Source organism: Pongo abelii, chromosome 14 (assembly GCF_028885655.2).
Source record: "Pongo abelii isolate AG06213 chromosome 14, NHGRI_mPonAbe1-v2.0_pri, whole genome shotgun sequence".
NCBI lineage: Eukaryota > Metazoa > Chordata > Mammalia > Primates > Hominidae > Pongo > Pongo abelii.
In genome coordinates, this window is record NC_071999.2 from 21,645,380 (window position 1) to 21,668,147 (window position 22,768).

The window sequence follows — 22,768 nt, forward strand, 5'->3', positions numbered from 1 at the left end:
GGATTGCAGGCGTGAGCCACCAAACCTGGCTTTAAATAATTTTCAATTTCTTAAATTCGTCAATTTGATATCTATATTCCTCATAATAATACAAGCTTGTTAGCATGTCTGTCTCTAGACTTAGCTCCATCCCTTTAAAATTTTTATCATTATCTATAATTTTAGTTTGGAGTTTTATGGATATATTTTCTCTTTTTCCTTCTTTTGGTGCTAGCTCTTCTTTTACCCAATAATGTTTACTAAGGTGTCAAATGACTCTTATTAGAATTCTTACAAGATTTATCTCTTTTTTTATTTGAATACTCCTTCAAAGAGCATTTTCTTTTTTTTTTTTCTTTCTTTCTTTTTTTTTTTTTGAGACGGAGTCTCTCTCTGTTGCCCACGCTGGAATCCAGTGGCACCATCTTGGCTCACTGCCATCTCCGCCTCCCAGGTTCAAGTGATTCTCCTGCCTCAGCCTCCTGAATAGCTGGGATTACAGGGGCTTAACACCACGCCTGGCTAATTTTTGTATTTTTAGTAGAGATGAGGTTTCGCTATGTTGGCCAGGCTGGTCTCGAACTCCTGATCTCAAGTGATCTGCCCACCTCGGCCTCCCAAAGTGCTGGGATTACAGGTGCGAGCCACCAGGCCTGGTCCAAAGAGCATTTTCAATGTGATTTTATGTTTGATAACATTTTGAAACTTGTATGTCTGATATTATTTTATTTATTTATTTATTTATTTTTGAGACAGAGTTCCACTCTGTAGCCCAGGCTGGAGTGCAGTGGTGCTATTTTGGCTCACTGCAATACCTGCCTCCTAGGTTCAAGAGATTCTCCTGCCCCAGCCTCCTGAGTGGCTGGGACTGCTGGTTCATGCCACCACACCCAGATGATTTTTTTGTGTTTTTAATAGAGACAGGGGTCTCACCATATTGGCCAGGCTGGTCTTGAACTCCTAACCTCAAGTGATCCGCCTGCCTCAGCCTCCCAAAGTGTTGGGATTACAGGTGTGAGCCACGGCGCACAGCTGGTATTTCATTTTTAATTTGTTGAGGAAACACCATGCTACTTTCCAAGTGGTTGCACCATTTTACAATCACACCAATAGTGCAAAGCGTTCCAATTTTTCCACATACTTGATATCACTTGTCTTTTTTGTTTGTTTGTTTGTTTTTTTGGATAGTAGCCATCCTAATGGGTCTGAGGTAGAATCTCAGTGTGGATTAATTTGCATTTTCCTTTTTTTTTTCTTTTGAGACGGGATTCCACTCTTACCCAGGGTGGGGTGCAGTGGCGAGATCTCAACTCATTGCAACCTCCGCCTCCTAGGTTCAAGCAGTTCTCCTGCCTTTTCCCCTTATAGGATACAGAGTAACATCCTGGGAAGGGTTATCAAATAAGCCACAAGTCTCAATGATCTGTTCTAGGGTTTCTTTTTCTGGAAATAAATAATGACTCTCTTAGAGTGGATAAGCAAAAACCAATGAGCTGTGTGAACTGCAAGAGTTTTAACCTCTCTGTAAGCCTTTTCAGCTTCTATGCTAGTAATCAGAAAACGTTATGCTAGTAATCATAGGAGCGTTTCAAAACAGTCTTTAAAATTCTAACCATGACTGGCACTTGTTAGCTGGAATCACGGAATATCTGACTAGCAACAATAAAGTTTTTGAAAATCTTAGTTTCTCCCAGGCCTTTTAATTAATTTTCAAAGTTCAGCATGTAAATGGTATAATATGTGAACCTCTTCGATAATACTATTTTCTAAAGAGTAGACTTTGTCATGAGGAGGGTTCATTTCAGACTTTTCCAGAATTAAAGGTCTGTGTTATATGGTGATTTTTCCCATAAAATAATCTCATAGCATGGCCCTTAGAGACCGCATTTTGAGGCTTTGCTGCATAAACTATTTTACTCCTGTCTGCTCACTTAACCATGGATGGCATTATTTGTAAACATATTTTTAAAGATGAGGAAGCTTTTTTCTAGAGATTAGGAAGAGGTACGTAATTTTTTCAAAAGAAGAGAACAGGCTGGGCATGGTGGCTCTTGCCCGTAATCCCAGCACTATAGGAGACTGAGGCAGGCAGATCACTTGAGGTCAGGAGTTTGAGACCAGCCTGGACAACATGGCGAAACCCTGTCTCTACTAAAAATACAAAAATTAGCAGGGCCTGGTGGCAGGCGCCTGTAATCCCAGCTACTTGAGAGGCTGAGGCAGCAGTACCCAGGAGGCGGAGGTTGCAGTGAGCTGAGATCACACCACTGCACCCCAGCTTGGGCAAAGAGTGAAACTACGTCTCAAAAATAAATAAATAAATAAATATATACAAGAGAACAACACTTAAAAAATCAATTAGTAGCCAATTAGGAGAGGTTTTCCTTCAGTTTCTTTCCTATTACCTACTAATTTCTACAATTTCATAGATTTACTAAAATATACCAAATGAGTTGATGAATGTCCTATTAGAAAATAGACTAATTCTGGATTTTAGTTTTCACACTATACTAGATTACAAGTGAACTGACTTAGAATTTGATTTTCATTTGGAGAATGTTATTAACATTGTTAAGATTTTCTAATTTAAATGATTTTTCAAGTGTTTTAATAAGTTGCTATATTTTAAATTAGTACGCAGCTTCAGTAATATTAAATATAATTAAATTTTAAAAATCAACCTCTTAAAAAAGTTTTTAAAAATATATGACATTAAATGACCTGTTAGTATTCTACTTTTTTTTTTTTTTCTTAAGATAGTTTCGTTCTTGTTGCCCAGGCTGGAGTGCAATGGCACTATCTTGGCCCACTACAACCTCCGCCTCCTTGGCTCAAGCCAAGTAGTAGCTGGGATTACAGGAGCACGCCAGCGCCACCATGCCCAGCTAATTTTTGTATTTTTTTTTAGTAGAAAAGGGGTTTCACCATGTTGGTCAGGCTGGTCTTGAACTCCTGACCCCGTGATCCACCCGCCTCGGCCTCCCAAAGTATTGGGATTACAGGCATGAGCCACTGCGCCCCGCCTACTGGCCTAGTATTCCTTTTTTTTTTGAGACAGAGTCTCAGTCTCATTCTGTCACTCAAGCTGGAATGCAGTGGTGTGATCTCAGCTCACTGCAAACTCCACCTCCTGAGTTCAAGTGATTCTCCTGTATTCTGCTTTTATTTTATTTTATTTTATTTTTAGAAATATGGAATATTTATTTTTAAATTATTTATTTTTTATTTTTTATTTTATTATTATCATACTTTAAGTTTTAGGGTACATGTGCACAATGTGCAGGTTTGTTACATATCTATACATGTGCACAATGTGCAGGTTTGTTACATATCTATACATGTGCCATGTTGGTGTGCTGCACCCATTAACTCATCATTTAGCATTAGGTATATCTCCTAGTGCTATCCCTCCCCCGTCCCCCCACCCCACAACAGTCCCCGGTGTGTGATGTTCCCCTTCCCGTGTCCATGTGTTCTCATTGTTCAATTCCCACCTATGAGTGAGAACATGTGGTGTTTGGTTTTTTGTCCTTGCGATAGTTTGCTGAGAATTATGGTTTCCAGTTTCATCCATGTCCCTACAAAGGACATGAACTCATCTTTTTTTATGGCTGCATAGTATTCCATGGTGTATATGTGCCACATTTTCTTAATCTAGTCTATCGTTGTTGGACATTTGGGTTGGTTCCAAGTCTTTGCTATTGTGAATAGTGCCGCAATAAACATACGCGTGCATGTGTCTTTATAGCAGCATGATTTATAATCCTTTGGGTATATACCCAGTAATGGGATGGCTGGGTCAAATGGTATTTCTAGTTCTAGATCCCTGAAATAAAGATGGCCAGGTGTGTTGGCTCACACCTATAATCCTAGCACTTTGGGAGGCTGAGGTGGGCGGATCACCTGAGGTCACGAGTTTGAAACCAGCCTGGCCAACATGGTGAAACCCTGTCTCTACTAAAAATACAAAAAAATTAGCCGGGCATGGTGATTTGTACCTAATGCAGGAGGCTGAGGCAGGAGAATCACTTGAACCTGGGAGGCGGAGGTTGCAGTGAGCTGAGATTGCACCATTGCACTCCAGCCTGGGCGACAGAGCAAGACTCTATTTCAATAAATAAATAAATAAGTAAATAAGTATTTGGATTCACTTTGAAAAGTTTTCTCGTAATTTTTTAACTTAATAGTGTCACATAAAATTATGGAGGGGGCCATTATTTTGGATTGAGCTCCTGTACCAGGCTCTGATAGATAGACCAGACCAAGCAAAACAAAGTCACTCATGCTAAATGCCACATGAACAAACTGAAATGTTAAGGAAGCAGAGAGATCCCAAAACAGACCTTTTTTTTTTTGAAAACAGGAGATTCCAGCCTGAGTCAGCTTAATATGGGAGTTCCCTTTGCTTTAATCCTTACAAAAAGATAACCTGGAGTAACCTGATGTTGATCAATCAATTTTTTCATATTGTTTTTGTATCCTTGTTCCTACCTTACAAATCCCACTGTTTTGCCATTGCCCGGTGGGAACTCTCATTCTTTTTTGTACAAAGGAAGCTGCCTCATTCATGAATCATGAATAAAAGCCAATTAGATCTCAAAAAAGCCAATTAGATGTATAACTAACTTTGTTGTAATTTTGTATTTTTTTTTTTTTTTGACACGGAGTCTCGCTCTGTCACCCAGGGTGGAGTGCAATGGCGTGATCTCGGCTCACTGCAACCTCCGCCTCCTGGGTTCAAGTGATTCTCAAGCCTCAGGCTCCCGAGTAACTGGGGTTACAGGTGTCTGCCACCACGCCCAGCTAATTTTTGTATTTTTAGTAGAGACACCACGTTACCCAGGCTGGTCTTGAACTCCTGACCTCAAGTGATCCACCCACCTCAGCCTCCCAAAGTGCTGGGATTACAGGTGTGAGCCACCGCACCCAGCTGTAATTTTGTCTTTTGACAGTTCATAAAATCTAATACTTATCTAAATTTAAAAAAGTATAATATTATGTTATATATATGTTTCTGTATATTAGAGTTCTAATGTTAGAATAATAGGCCATAGTATATGATTTACTTTTATATTTTAATAGATAATTCTACTAATTTATACTTCAACTGTCAATAAATGAAAGTAACTCTAATTTTGCATTTCATCTGCATTGGTTGCTAACAACTTTTCCTTTTTTGGCTATTTAATAAGTGTAACACACTTTAATTTTTGTTTTAGGATACTTATGTAGCTCAATTTGTGACAGCAAAGAATTGAAAATACTTGAAACATTAATACATATACAATAATTACAAGTTAGGAAATATATTTATTGTGGAACATTTGCTCTTAGCCATGAAAAAGAATGAAATGAGGATATATTATTTCCCCAAGCTCTTATATATAGCGCCTCCAATGTACCAGAACTATAGTAAGCACTTCACACATTTTAACACATTTTATTCTCATTACAGTCCTATGTGGTAGGTACTATTGTTTATATCTATCTTGCAAATAAAGGACTCAAGGCAGCATGATATATCACTCTGCAGACTACTACACAACAGTGAAAAGGAATTAGGCGGTTCTAGCTGTACTGATCTGGAACAATGTCAATAACACATTGTTAACTGAGAAATCAAAATGTGAGAATAACACAATACTATTCAATTTTATGTTTTTAAAACGTAGGTGTTTATGAAAACATATCTAAGTATAGAATCAAATATAGAATGATATTTCATTAATAGTTTGGAATTGGAAAAGTTATGAGGAAGGCTCCCATTGATGTCTAATACCTAATTTTAAAAGAAAGAAAGAAAAGGAAGCATGAAAAGAAAGTGGTGGAATAAAGAAATGAAATAGAGTTCTTCCTTAATGGTGAGCCAAAATATGGGGCTAGGGAATACATTAAGCAGTTCTTTTCTTCCACCCAGGGATGGAGGACAAAAGGGTTCTTAATCTGTTTGGAATTTGGAAGCATTCAATGCAAACTCTTTCCCATAGTTTACAGTTAATTCAGAGTCTATTTAAACAAAATCACTACATTTTCCCCAAATTTGTTGATTATGTGATATTTACTGCACTACAAATTGGTAACTGCCACACAACTTCTTTTCCATTCTCTACTTTCAGAGATTGCTATATTAGCCTTCAGGTTTTTTTCTGAAAACAACAACAAGGAAAAAGTTTGTTTCTTAAGTAAACTAGTCTCAAACAACTCTCTAAAATCTTTCGTTTCCTTTCCCAGGGTTTCTGTAGGAGAGATCAAACTAAACCCACTACACTGTATTTCAAATGGTGTTCAGGCATTTCCTTGACTACAGTTCAGTTTCTCTAGGTAGAACCAGACATTTTCTCAGTGCACTATGGGATGAAAATGTAAATTTTTCTAAGGAAATGCTATAACCTATTCCTACTGTAAACTCTAGGACAGGAGGTACATAAGAAAAATTTTGTAAACTATGTGACAGAAATAAATTAGTAAATATATGCTGTACACCTATAGTTATGCCAGGCATGGGAATGCAAAGATAAATAACACATTATTCCTGCCCTCCAAGAGACTAGAGAGATAGAGTTCTAAACAACTAAACTTGTATTATTTAAGCCTATATTACAATATTTTACATGCTGTAGTATGTAAAACAAAAACTTGGCAGGGCATGGTGGCTCACTCCTGTAATCCAGCACTTTAGGAGGCTGAGGCAGGTGGATCACTTGAGGCCAGGAGTTCAAGACCAGCCTGGTTAACATGGTGAAACCCTGTCTCTATAAAAAATACAAAAATTAGCTGGGTGTTGTGGTTTGTGCCTGTGGTCCCAGCTACTTGGGAAGTAGAGAATCACTTGAACCCAGGAGGCAGAGGTTGCAGTGAGTGGAGATTGTGCCGCTGCACTCCAGCCTGGGTGACAGAGTGGAAAACAAAACAAACAAACAAACAAACAAAAAAGAAATAAAGAAAGAAAAGAAAAACTTTAGGCAAAATAAAGTTAACAGAGTTTATTTGAGCATTAAAGGATTCATTAATTGGGCAACACCCAAAACTGGAAGAGGTTCAGAGATCTCTATCCTAATAGTGTGAGCAGGGAGCTTTTATAGGCTGAAGATGGAAGCACAGTAAAGACATTACTTGATTGCCTACAGCTAGGTGTTTTCCTTATTTGGATATAGTTTGAGGTCGCTAATTTTATAACCAATTGGCTAGTTGGCTTTCTGTGATTGGTTAAAGCTCAATTCAAAATTAATCAGATACAAGGAATGCCTCTAAGTTATGTTTTGATTTGCTCATATAAGGGTTCTGGGTACAGAAGTAACTCCAGGCAAATGGCTTTCTGCTTCTTTTTTTTTTTTTTTTTTGGCAGAGGGCTGAGAGTGGGGGTGGGGACAGGATCTCACTCTGTCAATCAAGCTGCCACGTGGTGGCACCATAAGTGCTCACTACAGCATTGGCCTGGGCTAAGCTGATCTTCCCACCTCAGCGTTCTGAGTGGTTGGGACTCCAGGTGTGTGCCACCACACCTGGCTAATTTATTTATTTTTTGTAGAGATGGGATCTTGCCAGTTGCCCAGGCTGGTCTCAATCTCCTGAGCTCAAGCAATCTTCCTGCTTTAGCCTCCCAAAGTTCTGGATTACAGGCATTAGCCCCTGCACCTGGCCAAAAATTACTTTCTACATCATCAAGTGAGATATTTCTATATAATTCTACTTTTCATAATTACCAAACTGAGTATATAATGCATTATGTTAATTCAATCAAATATTTAATATAAATAACAGCTTCATGTGTAAGAAATGTTCAACACTTAGCTTTATGGTCTAGAAAGTTACAAATTTTGAATTTTAATTTATTACATATTTTTACTGCAGAGTAATATAGTAGGATGATCACTAAAATTTTTAATAATAAATATATATTATACTAGGATACAATTCTGTGGCGGAAGTGGAATGGAAATACAAATGTGAATGAGAAAAAGGAACCACATAAAATGTCCTACTACTAAAGAATTTATCATCTGTGTACTTTTCAAAGGAATGATGGTAAGTGTCAAATCAATAACATATTTTTGCTGAGGTGGAGGATTGCTTGAGTCCAGGAGTTTGAGATCAGCCTGGGCAACATAGGGAGATACTGTCTCTATAAAAAAAAAAAAAAAAAATTAGCCAGGCATGGTGGCACATGCCTGTAGTCCCAGCTACTTGGGAGGCTGAGGTGGGAGGATTTCCTGAGCTTGGGAGGTTGAAGCTGCAGTGGGCCACAATCCTGCCACTGCATCCCAGCCTGAGCTACAGGGAGAGATCTTGTCTCAAAAAAATCAATCAATCAATCAATCAATAAAAAGTAATTTTTGAAATAGCTCATAATTTTTTAATGAAATTTTTTTTTTTTGCTGAAATGGGACGGGTTTTATTACCCCCCCTTTTCAGTTTTATGGATGTACATGATGAGAAAACTGGTTAACAAATAAATAGACAAAAATCAAAGTTTGGTGTAATGCCATCTCTCAATTATTTTGAATTCTTGGAGAATTACATGCTAAAAGCTATATAGAAATTAGATTCGTAGGGCTGCCATCACATTATACTGCAAACTGGGTGGCTTAAAACAGCACAGATTTATTATTTTACGGCTCTGGAGGCTAGAAGTCTGAAATCAAGGTGTTAGCTGGGCCATACTCTCCGACAGCTCTAGAGGTGAATGGCTTCCTGCTCTTTCAGCTTTTGTTTTTTGCTGGCAATCCTTGGAGTTCCTTGGCTTGTAGATGCAATATTCCAGTCATATGGCCGTCTTCTCCCCAAGTTTCTCAGGTTTTCTTCCCTCTGTATGTGTCTTGCCTCTGTGTCCAAATTTCTCCTTTTCATAAAGAGATCAGTCATACTGGATTAGGGCTCTTCCTAATGACAACATTTTAATTTGATTATCTCTATAAAGACTCCATTTCCACATAAGATCACATTCCAAAGTACTGGGAAATAGGACTTCAACATGTATTTTTGGGGGTGGGACACAATTAAACTCACAACACCAGGCATGTGTGTTTTATAAGATTAGCCGACATCCCAATTAGCTCTTCATTCAATTTTGTTGAAAGTAAAGAATTGAAAACCACCTGTTCAAAAATAATCTGTCATCCAGTCATGAGAGTCATTTATTTACATTCAAATTTATACCAGTGCTTCAAATTGTCCTCTCATTGGGCATTTTGAAGTCTTTTTCACCAGGAGGCACCTCGCCTTAATGCAATTCTGGGGTGAGATACCTGCTTTTTGTTTTTCAGTGGGAGAAGGGTGGATGGGAATGGGGCAGATCTATTTTAGGTACATGTACAACTGAATTTGAGGATCTGGAAATGGATTATTCTAAAACTGCTCTTGCCCAGTATGCAGTTGGTATATGTGCCCAAGTGTGAAATTTTCTGCCTTAAAGATGAAGTAGTTCACCAGACTGAGTGGAAGCCAGGTTTTTACTAGTTTGACGAAATCGCACAAAGGCAGTCTGTTAAAAGCATGCAGAATTGTTGGGGTAGAGTAAATGATCCAATGTGTCTAGTGTGTAGGCTGTTTGAGGGGAACAAGAAGGGAGATGGGGCTGCATTGGTGGGAGTCATTGTAAAATACGCAGGGCTGTAGAAAGAACTCTAGAATTGATTCTTTAGGCAATGGGGGCCTAGTAGGCAGCCTTGGTAGACACAGACCTCTTTTAGCTACTTCTCTTTTGCTGTGCATATCTAGAAGGACTCTGCAGGTATTTAAAACAATGTTAGGAAAGAAACAAGAACAACTGCCACAGAGACAGTTACTTAGCAATGAAAACATTACCCCTTGCTCAGGATAAAATAATTCTAAAAAGGTATTTTTGGGGACTTCAATTTTTAAAAGTAGCAGTTAATGTGAAAATAACCTCCTATTATGAGAATTAGATATTAAGGACAGGATAATGAAATGACTGAGGGTCACTGTAATCTGACTCTGTTAATGAGTAATATAGTTTAAATAAATTATAGTTCAATTGAATATTATACAGTCCTGAAAAAGAATGGGCTGTATCTATGCATGTTGATGTGAACTCAGCTTTAAGATACAATGTTGAATAAAAAAAAGTTGTAGAAAAAGAACACATACTTTTACATGAGAGATGTTTCTGGAAAATGTTAGAAGGAACTGGTAACAGTGGTTGTCTCTGGAGAGGCAGATTGGAAGGCTGGAGGCTACTTGAGCAGGTAGGGGAAGTCTTACTTTTCACTGTGAATTTCTTCTTCAATCACCTCTCCTTCCATGTCCTATTTAAAATAAATATATTTATTTAGAGATGGAGTCTCACTCTGTTGCCCAGGCTGGAGGGCAGTGGCGCTATGTCAGCTCACTTCAACCTCTGCCTCCCAGAATCAAGCAATTCTCCCTGCCTCAGCCTCCCAAGTAGCTGGGATTACAGGCACCCGCCACCACAACTGACTAATTTTTGTACTTTTAGTAGAGATGGGGTTTTGCCATATTGGCCAGGCTGGTCTCAAACTCCTGACCTCGGGTGATCCTCCCACCTCAACCTCCCAAAGTGCTGGGATTACAGGCGTGAACCACTGCGCCCGGCCCCTATTTTTTATTTTGAAGAAAACAAATTAAAAACACAAAACAAGGTCAAAATGAAAAAAAAAAACAAAACCAAAACCCAACACCTCTGAGACTATTATACAGAACTACCATAGTATTATAGTGATATAATTAAAAAACAGAACTAAATTCGAAGTTGGTTACAAATCAATCGTTATTTATTTATATTCAACTATTTTTCCAAGTTTGTTGAAAACGAGGTAAAAAGCAATAATAAGTAGAATACTCAGTAAAGTTTTACTTATACATTTTAGACTAATTTCATTTTTGAGGGTTTGGGCAGGGGGACAGAATCTCACTCTGTCCCCCAGGCTGGAGTGCAGTGTCATGATCTCGGCTCACTACAACCTCTGCCTCCTGGGTTCAAGCAATCCTCGTGCCTTAGCCTCCCAAATAGCTGGAACTACAGGTGTGCATTAACACTCCTGGCTAATTTTCGTATTTTTAGTAGAGACAGGGTTTCACTATGTTGCCCAGGCTGGTCTTGAACTCCTGGCCTCAAGTGATCCACCTGCCTCAGCCTCCCAAAGTGCTGGGATTACAGGTGTGAACCACTGTGCCCTGTAATTTTAGACTAATTTCTTTCAAAAATTCAGTCAATTCAAAGTAGTATTAATTTATTGGTCTACTTAGTATAACTCCTTTTAGCTATCATTCTTGAAGATTAGCTTCTACCTTTTGTGAAGCTTCTCATCTTTTGTTTGTACAAAAATTGATCAGATTTGCTAATAATTTAATATTATTTAATAATTAGAAAAGTTTTTTCACCAGCCTGACCAACATGGAGAAACCCTGTCTCTACTAAAAAAAATACAAAAAAATTAGCCGTGCATGATTACGCATACCTGTAATCTCAGCTACTTGGGAGGCTGAGGCAGGAGAATTGCTTGAACTCGGGGGGCAGAGGTTGTGGTGAGCCAAGATCGCGCCATTGCACTCCAGCCTGGGCAACAAGAGAGAAACTCCATCTCAAAAAAAAAAAAAAAAAGAAAGAAAAGTTTTTTCTGTGTCTGAATTTTAAATTAGTTCCCAAATTTTAGAAATGCCTCTCTGTACCCCACATCTTCCCATCATTAACTATCATCAACTCACTTCTTTTACCTGCATTGCCACCACCCTATTTGAGGCTACCAATGTCAATTCTTGCTCAGACAACTCAACAGCTTCCAAATTTCTACCCTTGCTACCCTACGACAATTCCCCACAAAGTGGCCAGGGTTATATGCTTAAGGTTTAACATTACATTGTGTCATTTTCCCACTGAAATCCTCTATTTATGGCTTTTCCATGCACTACAGTAACAACCTGTCTCCTCAGTGTGGCCTCCAAGGCCTTGCAGGAGCCACCCCGCCTGCTCTTGACTCTCCTTTCCCATGAATCTTCCCCACCGAACTGATCGTCTTCCGTGTCTTAGGAGAAGTTTAATTCTTGATTTTCCTGCTGTTCAGAGCATTACTTCTCTGGTTCTTCTAAAGATAAACAGTGGTTTAAATGTTACTTCTTCAGAAAAGTGTTCTATAATCATTAGCAATGGTCCTCATCGTTATTCTGTATCGCAGAACTCTGATTCCATCTAGCACTCGATTGCACTTACTTTATTCATTTTGTTTACTTTCTGTTTATTGGCTGTCTGGTCTAGTAGAGACTATACATCCCATGAGGGTAGGAACTACATCTGTATGATTCACTGTTGTATCCCTAGCACTTACCCTACTGTCTGGCCTAACTTAGACTCCCAGTTAACATTTATGGAATGAATGAACAACAAAGATCTTAGTAAAAGTTCCAAAGTGTGTTTATAATAATGACTAATTTTTGTTACCACCACAAAGTGTACATTTAAAGAATGATTATTAGTTCCAAAATTAGTTTCTTACACTTAAACAATTACAGATGTGGTGTCTTAAAAGCGTTTTATATCCCATCAAGTAATTAAAAAGTGTGTCTAATATCTTCATCTCCCTACCTGTTGTTAGTGTGCTGCCTCTCTCAAGAATGTCACTTTTCCATGGTTGGATCCTTAGCTTTGATTTGTTATCAATTTTTTTTTTTTTTTTTTTGAGACAGAGTCTCGCTCTGTCGCCCAGGCTGGAGTGCAGTGGCGCGATCTCGGCTCACTGCAAGCTCCGCCTCCCGGGTTCACGACATTCTCCTGCCTCCACGCTATTCTCCTGCCTCAGCCTCCCGAGTAGTTGGGACTACGGGTGCCCGCCACCACGCCCGGCTAATTTTTTGTACTTTTAGTAGAGACGGGGTTTCACCGTGTTAGTCAGGATGGTCTTGATCTCCTGACCTCATGATTTGCCAGCCTCAGCCTCCCGAAGTTCTGGGATTACAGGCGTGAGCTACCACGCCCAGCCCAATGTTTTAGGAATAGAAGGAAGCCAAAGTACAGTTCTTTATGTAGCCACATATTACTCCACAGGGTATGTATCTCTTCTTCTTTTTTTTTTCCTTGAGACAGAGTCTTGCTCTTGTTGCCCAGGCTGGAGTGCAATGCATGATCTTGGCTCACTGCAACCTCCGCTTCCTGGGTTTGAGCGATTCTCCTGCCTCAGCCTCCCGAGTAGCTGGGATTACAGGCACACGCCACCACGCCCAGCTAATTTTTGTATTTTTAGTAGAGACGGGGTTTCACCATGTTGGCTAGGCTAGGCTAGGCTAGGCTAGTCTCGAATTCCTAACCTCAGGTGATCCATCCGCCTCGGCTTCCCAGAGTGCTGGGATTACAGGTGTGAGCCACTGCGCCCGGCCGCTGTGTATCTCTTTTAAAAATCCGTTTACCTATCCTACAACAGCAAAATGAAGATGACCGCTCTATTCTCAATGACAATTTCATTTTTCTAGATATCACCAGTTCTTTACAGAATCTCTTCTTCACTCTATGCCATGTAATAAAAAAAATTAGCAAGACATAATTCTTGTGGGATGACAGAAATGTTTTTAAAACATCCAGTAAGTATAAAAAAAAAAATTGTTACATCAACATGTTTATAAAGAAAACAAGAATGAGATACCACTATATACCTATCTGAAGGTGAAAATCGCAAATACTGACAATACCAAATGCTAACAAAGATGTGGAACAACAGGAACTCTCATCCATTACTGGTGGGAATGTAAAATTCCACTCGAGAAGACAGTTGACAGTTTCTTACAAAACTAAACATACTCCTACCATATGATCCAGTTTACCGCTCTCCTTACAAAACCCTTGCACATGGGTATTTATAGAAGCATTATTCATAATTGTCAAAACTTGAATGCAACCAAGATATCCTTCAGTAGGTAAATGGATAAATGAACTGTGGTACATCCAGGCAACACAATATTATTTAGCGCTTAAAAAGAAATGAACTACCAAGCCATGAAAAGACACAGAGGAAACTTAAAGGCATATTGCTAAGGGAAATAAGCTGATCTGAAAAGTCTGAATACTATATGAGGCTAACTGTAAGACATTCTGGTAATGGCAAAATCATGGAGACGCAGAAAGATCAATGGTTACTACGGGTTATAGGGCAGGGAGAGAGATAGGAAGGGATGAACACCACCAAGATGTAAAACCAAGGGTAAACTCTAATACATTAAACTATGGACTTTGAGTAATAATAATGTGCTCATATAGGTTCGTAAGTTGTAACAAAATGTACCACTCTGGTGGCGGAGTTGCTAGTGGGGAAGGCTATGCAGGCGTGGAATGGGGTGTGTGGGAACTCTCTGTATTTTCTGCTCAAATTTTCTGTGAACCTAAAACTGTTTTTAAAAAGTCAATTAAATATGTTAACAATTATCCTTACACGCAAGGGTTACTGGTCATTTTTTCCCCCTTTGTACTTTTCAGGTTTTCCAAGTTGTGGTGTGTGTGTGTGTGTGTGTGTGTGTGTTTAAATCACTGAGGGCAGGGCAAGTTCATAATCCCAGCTCTTTGGGAGGCCGAGGCAGGAGGATTGCTTGAGCTGAGTTCAAGACCAGCCTGGGCAACATGGCAAAAACTTATCTTCACAAAAAAAAACACAAAAATTAAGGCTGGGCACTGTGGCTCATGCCTATAATCCCAGCACTTTGGGAGGCCGAGGCGAATAGATCACCTGAGGTCAGGAGTTCGAGACCAGCCTGGTCAACATGGTGAAACCCCATCTCTACTAAATACAAAAATTAGCTGGGCATGGTGGGGCGTGCCTGTAATCCTAGCTACTCGGGAGGCTGAGGCAGGAGCATTGCTTGAACTGGGACCCGGGAGGTGGAGGTTGTAGTGAGCCGAGATCATGCCATTGCACTTCAGCCTGGCCTACAGAGCGAGACTCTGTCTCAAAAACAAAAAACAAAAACAAAAGCAAAAAACAAAAATTAGCTGGATGTAGTGGCAGGTGCCTGTAGTCCTAGCAGTCGGGAAGCTGAGATAGGAGGATCGCTCCAGCCCAGGAGGTGGAGGCTGCAGTGAGCCATGATCATACCACTGACTCCAGCGTAGGCGACAGAGTAAGACCCTGCCGAAAGAAAGAAAAAATAGGCTGGGCGAGGTGGCTCACTCCTGTAATCCCTGCACTTTGGGAGGCCAAGAAGGGCAGATCATGAGATCAGGAGTTCGAGACCAGCCTGGCCAATACGGTGAAACGCCGTTTCTACTAAAAGTACAAAAATTAGCTGGGCATGGTGGCAGGTGCCTGTAGTCCCAGCTACTCGGGAGGCTGAGGCAGAAGACTTGCTTGAACCTGGGAGACTGAGACTGCAGCGAGTCGAGATCACGCCACTGCACTCAAGCCTGGGTGACAGAGTGAGACTTCGTCAAAAAAAAAAAAAAAAGAGAAAAAAGGAAAGGAAGGAAGGAGCAAGAGAGAAAAAAAAAAGAAGGAAGAAAGGAAGGAAAGAAAGAAGAGAAAGAAAGGAAGAAAAAGAAAGAAAGAAAAGACGTGGCAGCTCACACCCATAATTCCAACATTTTGGGAGATTTAGGTGGGAGGATTACTTAAACCCAGGAGTTGGAGACCAGCCTGGACTGTTAACATAGTGAGACTCCTTCTCTACAAAATAAACAATAACAAAATTCAGCTGGGTATGGTGGCACGTGCCTGTGGTCCCAGCTACTTAGGAGGCTGAAATAAATACATAAATGATTTTTAAAAATTAAAAAAAATTAAAATCATTGTGTATTTGTTACCTTTGGAAGTAGGAAAAAGTGTTAAAAACATAAGAATGTAATGATTCAAAACTTTCAGACCTGCTTAATTTTAGATTTTAATATTTTAGTGAATAGCTACTGGTAAATTAAGTTTAGCCTAAAACCACCTGCTTACATATTTTAAGTTTGGCCTAAAAGTTTCCCCTTACAGGGTGAACTGCAACCCAACTGGATATGTAAATAGAATGTAACCTATTTTTGTACTAGTCACGGAGTTTTGGCCAATCACAGGCGGCCAGCTCTTCAAACCATGTTCAAATAAGGCAAACGCCAAGCTCTAACCAATCAGGATGTTTCTGGGCCTCATTTCTGTTTTCTTTAACTTTCCTTTTTCTACCCATAATCCTCTCTGACCACGTAGCAGCTGCAAAGTCGTTGTGAACCTCTTCTGGTTCCGGGTCCTGCCCAATTAGCAAATCATTTTTTGCTCAATTAAACTGTTAAATTTAATTTGTCTAAAGTTTTGGTTTTAACACCACTCAGTACAGAAATTCACTAAATAACGGTTGACAATATAAGGAGTCCTTTCAGCATATTATTTTATAAAATCATAGAATTTATTGCTGGAAAGAATCTTGGAAATAATCTAATCTTCCCCTTTGAAATTTGCTTCTGTTTTGCAGTGAGTAGCTCTAAAACAAGCTTGTCCAACCAGTGGCCAGGAGGCAGCATGTAGCCCAGGACGGCTTTGAATGCATGTGGTCCAACACAAATTTTGTAAACTTTCTTAAAACGTAAGATTTTTTTGTGTGTGATTTTTAAATTTATTTATTTTGGCTCATCAGCTATCGTTAGTGTATTTTATGTGTGGCCCAAGACAATAATTCTTCCACTGTGGGCCAGGGAAGCCAAAAGACTGGACACCCACGCTCTAAAGCTTAGATGGAACTTGGTGGGCTATGATGCCTGGGAGATAAAAGAATAACAAGAAAGCACAGGTACCAACCAACAGCAAAAGCAGACAAATGAGATACATTAAAAAGCTTCTGTATAGTAAAGGAAACAATCAACAGAGTGAAGAGACAACCTATGAAATAAGAGACTATATTTACAAACCATATGTCTGATAAGAGGTTACTATCCACAATAGGAACTCAAATAACTCAATAGGAAGAAAGCAACCCGATTTAAAATTAGGCAAAGGGGCCAGACGCGGTGGCTTACTCCTCTAATCCCAGCGCTTTGGGAGGCTGAGGCAGGTGGATTAGTTGAAGTCAGGAGCTCGAGACCAGCCTGGCCAACACGGTGAAACCCCATCCCTACTAAAAAAAAAAAAAAAAATTAACCGGGGGTCGTGGTGCGCGCCTGTAATTCCAGCTACTCAAGAGATTGAGGCGGGAGGATCGCTTGAACCTGGGAGGTGGGTGTTGCAGTGAGCTGAGATGGGGCCACTGCACACCAGCCTGGGTGACAGAGCTAGACTCTATCTCAAAAGTAAAATAAGACAGACAAAAGAATACACATGCCGTTAATGACGTGGAAGAAAGGGAACCCTTGCACACTGTTGCTAAGAATGTAAATTAATACAGCGATGATGGAAAACAGTATGATGGTTTCTCAAAACATAAAAGAATTGACTACCGTGTGATCCAGTCATCCTGCTAGTGAGTATATACCCAAAGGAAATGAAATCAGTTCCTTCAGGTGGTGCCTACACTCTCATGTTCATTGCAGTATTATTCACAATAGCCAGGATATGGAATATATGTAAGCGTCCATCAACAGATGAATGGATAAAGAAAATGTGGCATATATACACAATGGAATATTATTCAGCCTTAAAAAGAAGAAAATCCTGTTGTTTGTGACAACATGGATGAACCTGAAGGACATTATGTTGAATGAAATAAGCCAGGCACAGAAAGACAAATACCACATAATCTCACATATGGAATTTTAAAAAAGTTGAACTCACAGAAGCAGAGCATAGAATGGTGATTACCAGGGGCTGGGGTGGTGGCATGAGAGTTTGGTGGAATTTAGAGGATATGGGTCAAAAGATAGAAGTTTTAGCTACATAGGAGGACGTTCAAGAGACTGTACACCATATTGTGCAACATGGTGTTTAAAATCAGTAACTGTATATTGTATTCTTGAAAATAGCAGAGAGTAGATTTTAAGTGTTTCTACCACAAAAAATAATAAGTATGTGAGGTTGTGCCTATATTATTTAGTCACTGCACAATGTATATATATTTCAAAACATCATGTTGTATACACTAAATATATTCAATTTTTTGCCAATTAAAATAAATACATTTGATTTAAAAAGAGAAACATGATGGGACCCTTATTCCAATGTGAACTGGTAAGGAAGAGTGAAGAGCAATCTTTGTTAAGACTATAGTTGCAAACACTTTTTATTACTCAATAATAAAGCCACAGGAACTCAGAGGAAAGGAATATTTACAATAAACTGGAAAAATGATATGGGGTTGGTTGGAGGCATTGGGATCCCAAAGGATGAGAAGATTACAAGGAGAAAAGAAGGGATTTTCCTTTAAGGGCCTAGGATGTACAATTCCCTCAGTTCACTAAAGAAACTGAGGCTCAAAAAGTGGAGGGTCACTACTATGGTTTGAATATTTGTCCCCTCCACAGCTCATGTTGAAATGTAACTGCTATTGTGATGGTATCAAGAAGTGAGACCTTTAAGAGATGTGAACCCTCATGAATAGATTAATGCTATCATCAGGGAAGTAGGTTTCCTTATTGCAGGACTGGGCTTGTCCCTTCTTGCTCTTACTCTCATCCTCTCTCAGCCTTTCAGACATGTAATGCTTTCCTTGATGTTATGACATAGCAAGAAGCCCATGACAGATGCCAGCACCTTGATATTGGACTTCCCTGCCTCCAGAATGGTGAGTCAGTAAATTTCTGTTATTGATAAATTACCCAGTCTTAGGTATTCTGTTGTAGAAGCACTAAATGAACTAAGACAGTCACAAAGCTAACAAGTAGTGGAATTAGCATTAACTTCACCTCTGCATACTTTTCCAGGCATTGTTAATAAGCTTCATTAGTCTTTCATAAAGTGTAAAACATGTTGATAGGAAAGAATAAGTATTTCATATATTTAGAAAGAATGGCAACTTAAATCTCTATTTTTAAAATTTCAATCTATAGGCTGGGCACGGTGGCTCACGCCTGTAATCCGAGCACTTTGGGAGGCCGAGGCGGGTGGATCACGAGGTCAAGAGATTGAGACCATCCTGGCCAACATGGTGAAACCCTGTCTCTGCTAAAAACACAAAAATTAGCTGGGCGTGGTGGCGCATGCCTGTAGTCCCAGCTACTCAGGAGGCTGAGGCAGGAGAATTGCTTGAACCCAGGAGGCAGAGCTTGCAGTGAGCTGAGATTGCACCACTGCACTCCAGCCTGGCGACAGAGAAGACTCTGTCTCAAAAAAAAATACAAAATAAAAAAATTCCATCTATGGTTCATTTGAGATTACTCTCAGTTTCTGATATCATCTTGTGTTTTTCCAACTGATTTAGAACTTAAATTTATCCATGACTTGCTTTCTCCAGAGTAATATTTTTCAAACCACAGTTTGTAAATCATGAAATGAACTTGATGTGTTGCAACTATTATTTATTTATTTAAAAAGAAGGACTAAAACTGTATAGACTAGATTTAAATATACTAGAATGGATAATATTAAAATGCATCTAAGACAGTGAAAGATAGTTATTCCATGAATCCTGTGTTTCAGTTATATAGTCATGTATCTAGCAGGCGTTTGTACCGGGTGGTGATGTACAATGCATATCCCAGTGGTTGTCATGGTCAAAAAAAGTTTATAAGCCACTGATCTAAAATGCATTATTTAGTGCTATGTTTAACATTTTTTTTTTTTTTGAGATGGAGTCTTGCTCTGTCGCCCAGGCTGGAGTGCAGTGGCACAATCTCGGCTCACTGCAAGCTCCGCCTTCCGGGTTCACGCCATTCTCCTGCCTCAGCCTCCCGAGTAGCTGGCACTACAGGTGCCCGCCACCATGCCTGGCTAATCTTTTGTATTTTTAGTAGAGATGGGGTTTCACCGTGGTCTCGATCTCCTGACCTCGTGATCTACCCGCTTCGGCCTCTCAAAGTGCTGGGATTACAGGGATTAGACACCGCGCCTGGCCTGTTTAAAATTTTTTAAGATGACATGTTTAAGAGTTAAAATTTAAGAATGAAGAGAAAGCTATCTAGAGAGGCCGTATAATGAGGTGGTTAATAGCATGGATTCTGGAGCCAAGAATCCTAGGGCCAAGGAACTTCACCCTTTCTCCACAACAATAAAGCAAAATTATGGATTTTTGGTTGCTATAATACCAAACATCATTCAGTATAAGCAAATTATAAATGTCAACTTAAAACTAACAATTTTTATTTAAAATTCTTATTTTTGAATCCTATGAGAAGCATCCTACCCAGGAGTACTATGTTTATATATCAATAAGTAATATTAAACTTGTTTCAGTCTTTGCTCCTTCTCTCGTAGAAAATTTTCTTCAGTGTTTCCATTGTTAAAATATTGTTGTTTTTTTTTCTTTTTGAGACAGGGTCTCACTCTTTTGCCCAGGCTGGAGTGCAGGGACACAATCTTAGCTCAATACAACCTCTGCCTCCCAGGTTCAAGCAATTCTCCCACCTTAGCCTCCTGAGTAGCTGGGACTACAAGCATGCACCACACTGCCTGGCTAATTTTTGTATTTTTTGGTAGAGATGGGGTTTTACCATGTTGGCCAGGGTGGGCTCAAACTCCTGATCTCAAGTGATCCACCTGCCTTGGCCTCCCAAAGTGCTGGGATTACAGACATGAGCCACTGCGCCCGGCCCCAAGACTACTTGATTTAGTTACTGCAATTATTATTATTATTATTATTTGGATTATGCGGTAGCATAGTATTGGTGGCAGAGATATCAATATGGTCCTAGTAGAATATTATAATTTTTTTTCTACTATTTCATTGAGTCAAGTATGAATAATAAAAACAACTAAAATTTACTGAGGTCTATATTAAGTGAGGTGCAAGGTGCAAGTTTTATACATGTGCGCTCGTTTCACCCCCTAAAAAACTCTATGAAAGAGGAATTATTATCTACATTTTACACATGATGAACCGATCAGAGGCTTAGAGAAGCTTACGCATGACTAAAAGCATCTAGCTAGTTGCTAGTTGTGGGTAACGCCAGAATTCAGATGGGGGCAGTCTGGCTCTTTAAGCTGTGCTGAGTCAGTTACACTACATCTCAATTAACGGTGAGCTCTTGGTCTTCGAAATGCAATTAAACCTAACACTTTTATATCACTTTCACAGAAGTTACTTGGTCCTTACAACAACTCTTTTTTTTTTGAGACGGAGTCTTGCTCTGTTGCCCAGGCTGGAGTGCAGTGGTGTGCTCTCGGCTCACTGCAACCTCCGCCTCCTGAGTTCAAGCGATTCTCCTGCCTCAGCCTCCTGAGTAGCTGGGACTACAGGCGGGTGCCACCATGCCCAGCCACAACAACTGTTTATTACTTTATTTTACAAATAAGGAAATGGACTCAGAGAGAAGGTAACTTTCTGAGGTTTTGAGCGCCCAGATATTTGAAATACAAGTCTTTTGCTCCTGTCTTGCAGCTGCCTCTTGGATGTCTGGTATGCTTTTTGACAGGTACAGAATAGATTAATACACACACACACACAGTTTTAGTTGTGGATTTATTGAGATATAATTTACATATCATGCAATTCACTCATTTAAGGTATGCTGTTCAGAGGTTTTTCGCACATTCACAGTTGTGCAATCATTTCAGTCAATTTTAGAACACTTGAGTCACTCCATTAAAAAACTTCATAACTTTTAGCTACCATTTTCTACTCCCCACTTCTCCAGTTCTGGGCAACCAGTAATCTACTTTCTGTCTCTACAGATTTGCCTATTATAGACATTTCTCGTAAATGGAATAAAATATTCAGTGGTCTTTTGTGTCTTGTTTATTCACTTAGCATAATGTCTTTAAGGTTTGTCCATGTTGTAGTGTATATCAGAACTTCACTCCTCTTTAGGTCTGAATAATATTCCATTGTATGGATGTACCACATTTTGTTTATCCATTCATCAGTTGATGGACATTTCAGGGATGTTGGAAATTATGAATAATGCTGTTATGAACATTCAAACATTTATTTTTAAGATTACTTTTATGTAAAATTGTCTGCTTTTTAACATTATGACAAATACTTCTTTCCCAGTTCTAAATTCTCAATGAAAATTCTCCCTGATATCAGACCAGCAAACCAATGAACAGTTGCATGGACAAATGTACCTGAATGAATTTCAAAAGTAAATAATAAATACTATAATTAGCACAGTTGCTCATTAGTTATATAAAACAGCAATAACACTAGGGAATTAGTAGCAGTATAGAGCTCCAACTGAACAGTACGTGGCAACCCAATCTATCATTTAAGTTTATCACAGAGCATACTTGGAAGTATTAGTCTACTTTACTCTTCTAAATGTAAATTCAATGAGCTGAAGCTACTGCAATTAGGACCTGGCAGCAGAAAAGGGATAGTGTAAGTTATCACCAAATTATTACAATTTGGTAGTAGAAGATGTTTGTTTTGATGATAGTGGCTGTTTTTGTTGTGATGTTTCTGTTGTGATGATAGTTTTTCAGTCTAAAACAGTACTGTGTGATATAAAATCTTAAGAGGCTATTTTAGTGTATTTAAAACTAAAAAATTTTAGTTACAAAGTTTCCTAAAAATTAGTGATACTTTTTGAAAAGCTGGTTCAAGTACATTTTATTTTTTCAATAAAAGAGAACAGTGTATTCAAGGTATTTAGTACAAGGTGGAAAGCCTACTTGATTTATTTTTTTTAATGAGTGAATGAATTCAACTTCTACTAGGTTATCCTCTGTAAGTTGCATCTATTAGTTTACACATCAGTCTTTCACGGGTGATTAACTTCACTAAAAACTTCACGTTCATCAATATTGTGTTGAACTTGAAACTGTATTATCATATATCT

The 22,768-nt window shown here is 39.1% G+C and overlaps 1 protein-coding gene across 4 annotated transcripts in view; it reads left to right on the forward strand.

The window, feature by feature from the left end:
• ZMYM2 (zinc finger MYM-type containing 2) overlaps positions 1-22,768 on the forward strand; it is a 222,667-nt gene that overhangs the window by 71,209 nt on the left and 128,690 nt on the right. For all 4 annotated transcript variants that reach the window (XM_054528716.2, XM_054528717.2, XM_054528713.2 and 1 more), the window contains exons 2-4: positions 7,887-8,004; positions 16,378-16,488; positions 18,517-18,615. The gene's annotated coding sequence lies outside the window, so the exon portion shown is untranslated. The remainder of the gene's footprint in view (positions 1-7,886; positions 8,005-16,377; positions 16,489-18,516; positions 18,616-22,768) is intronic.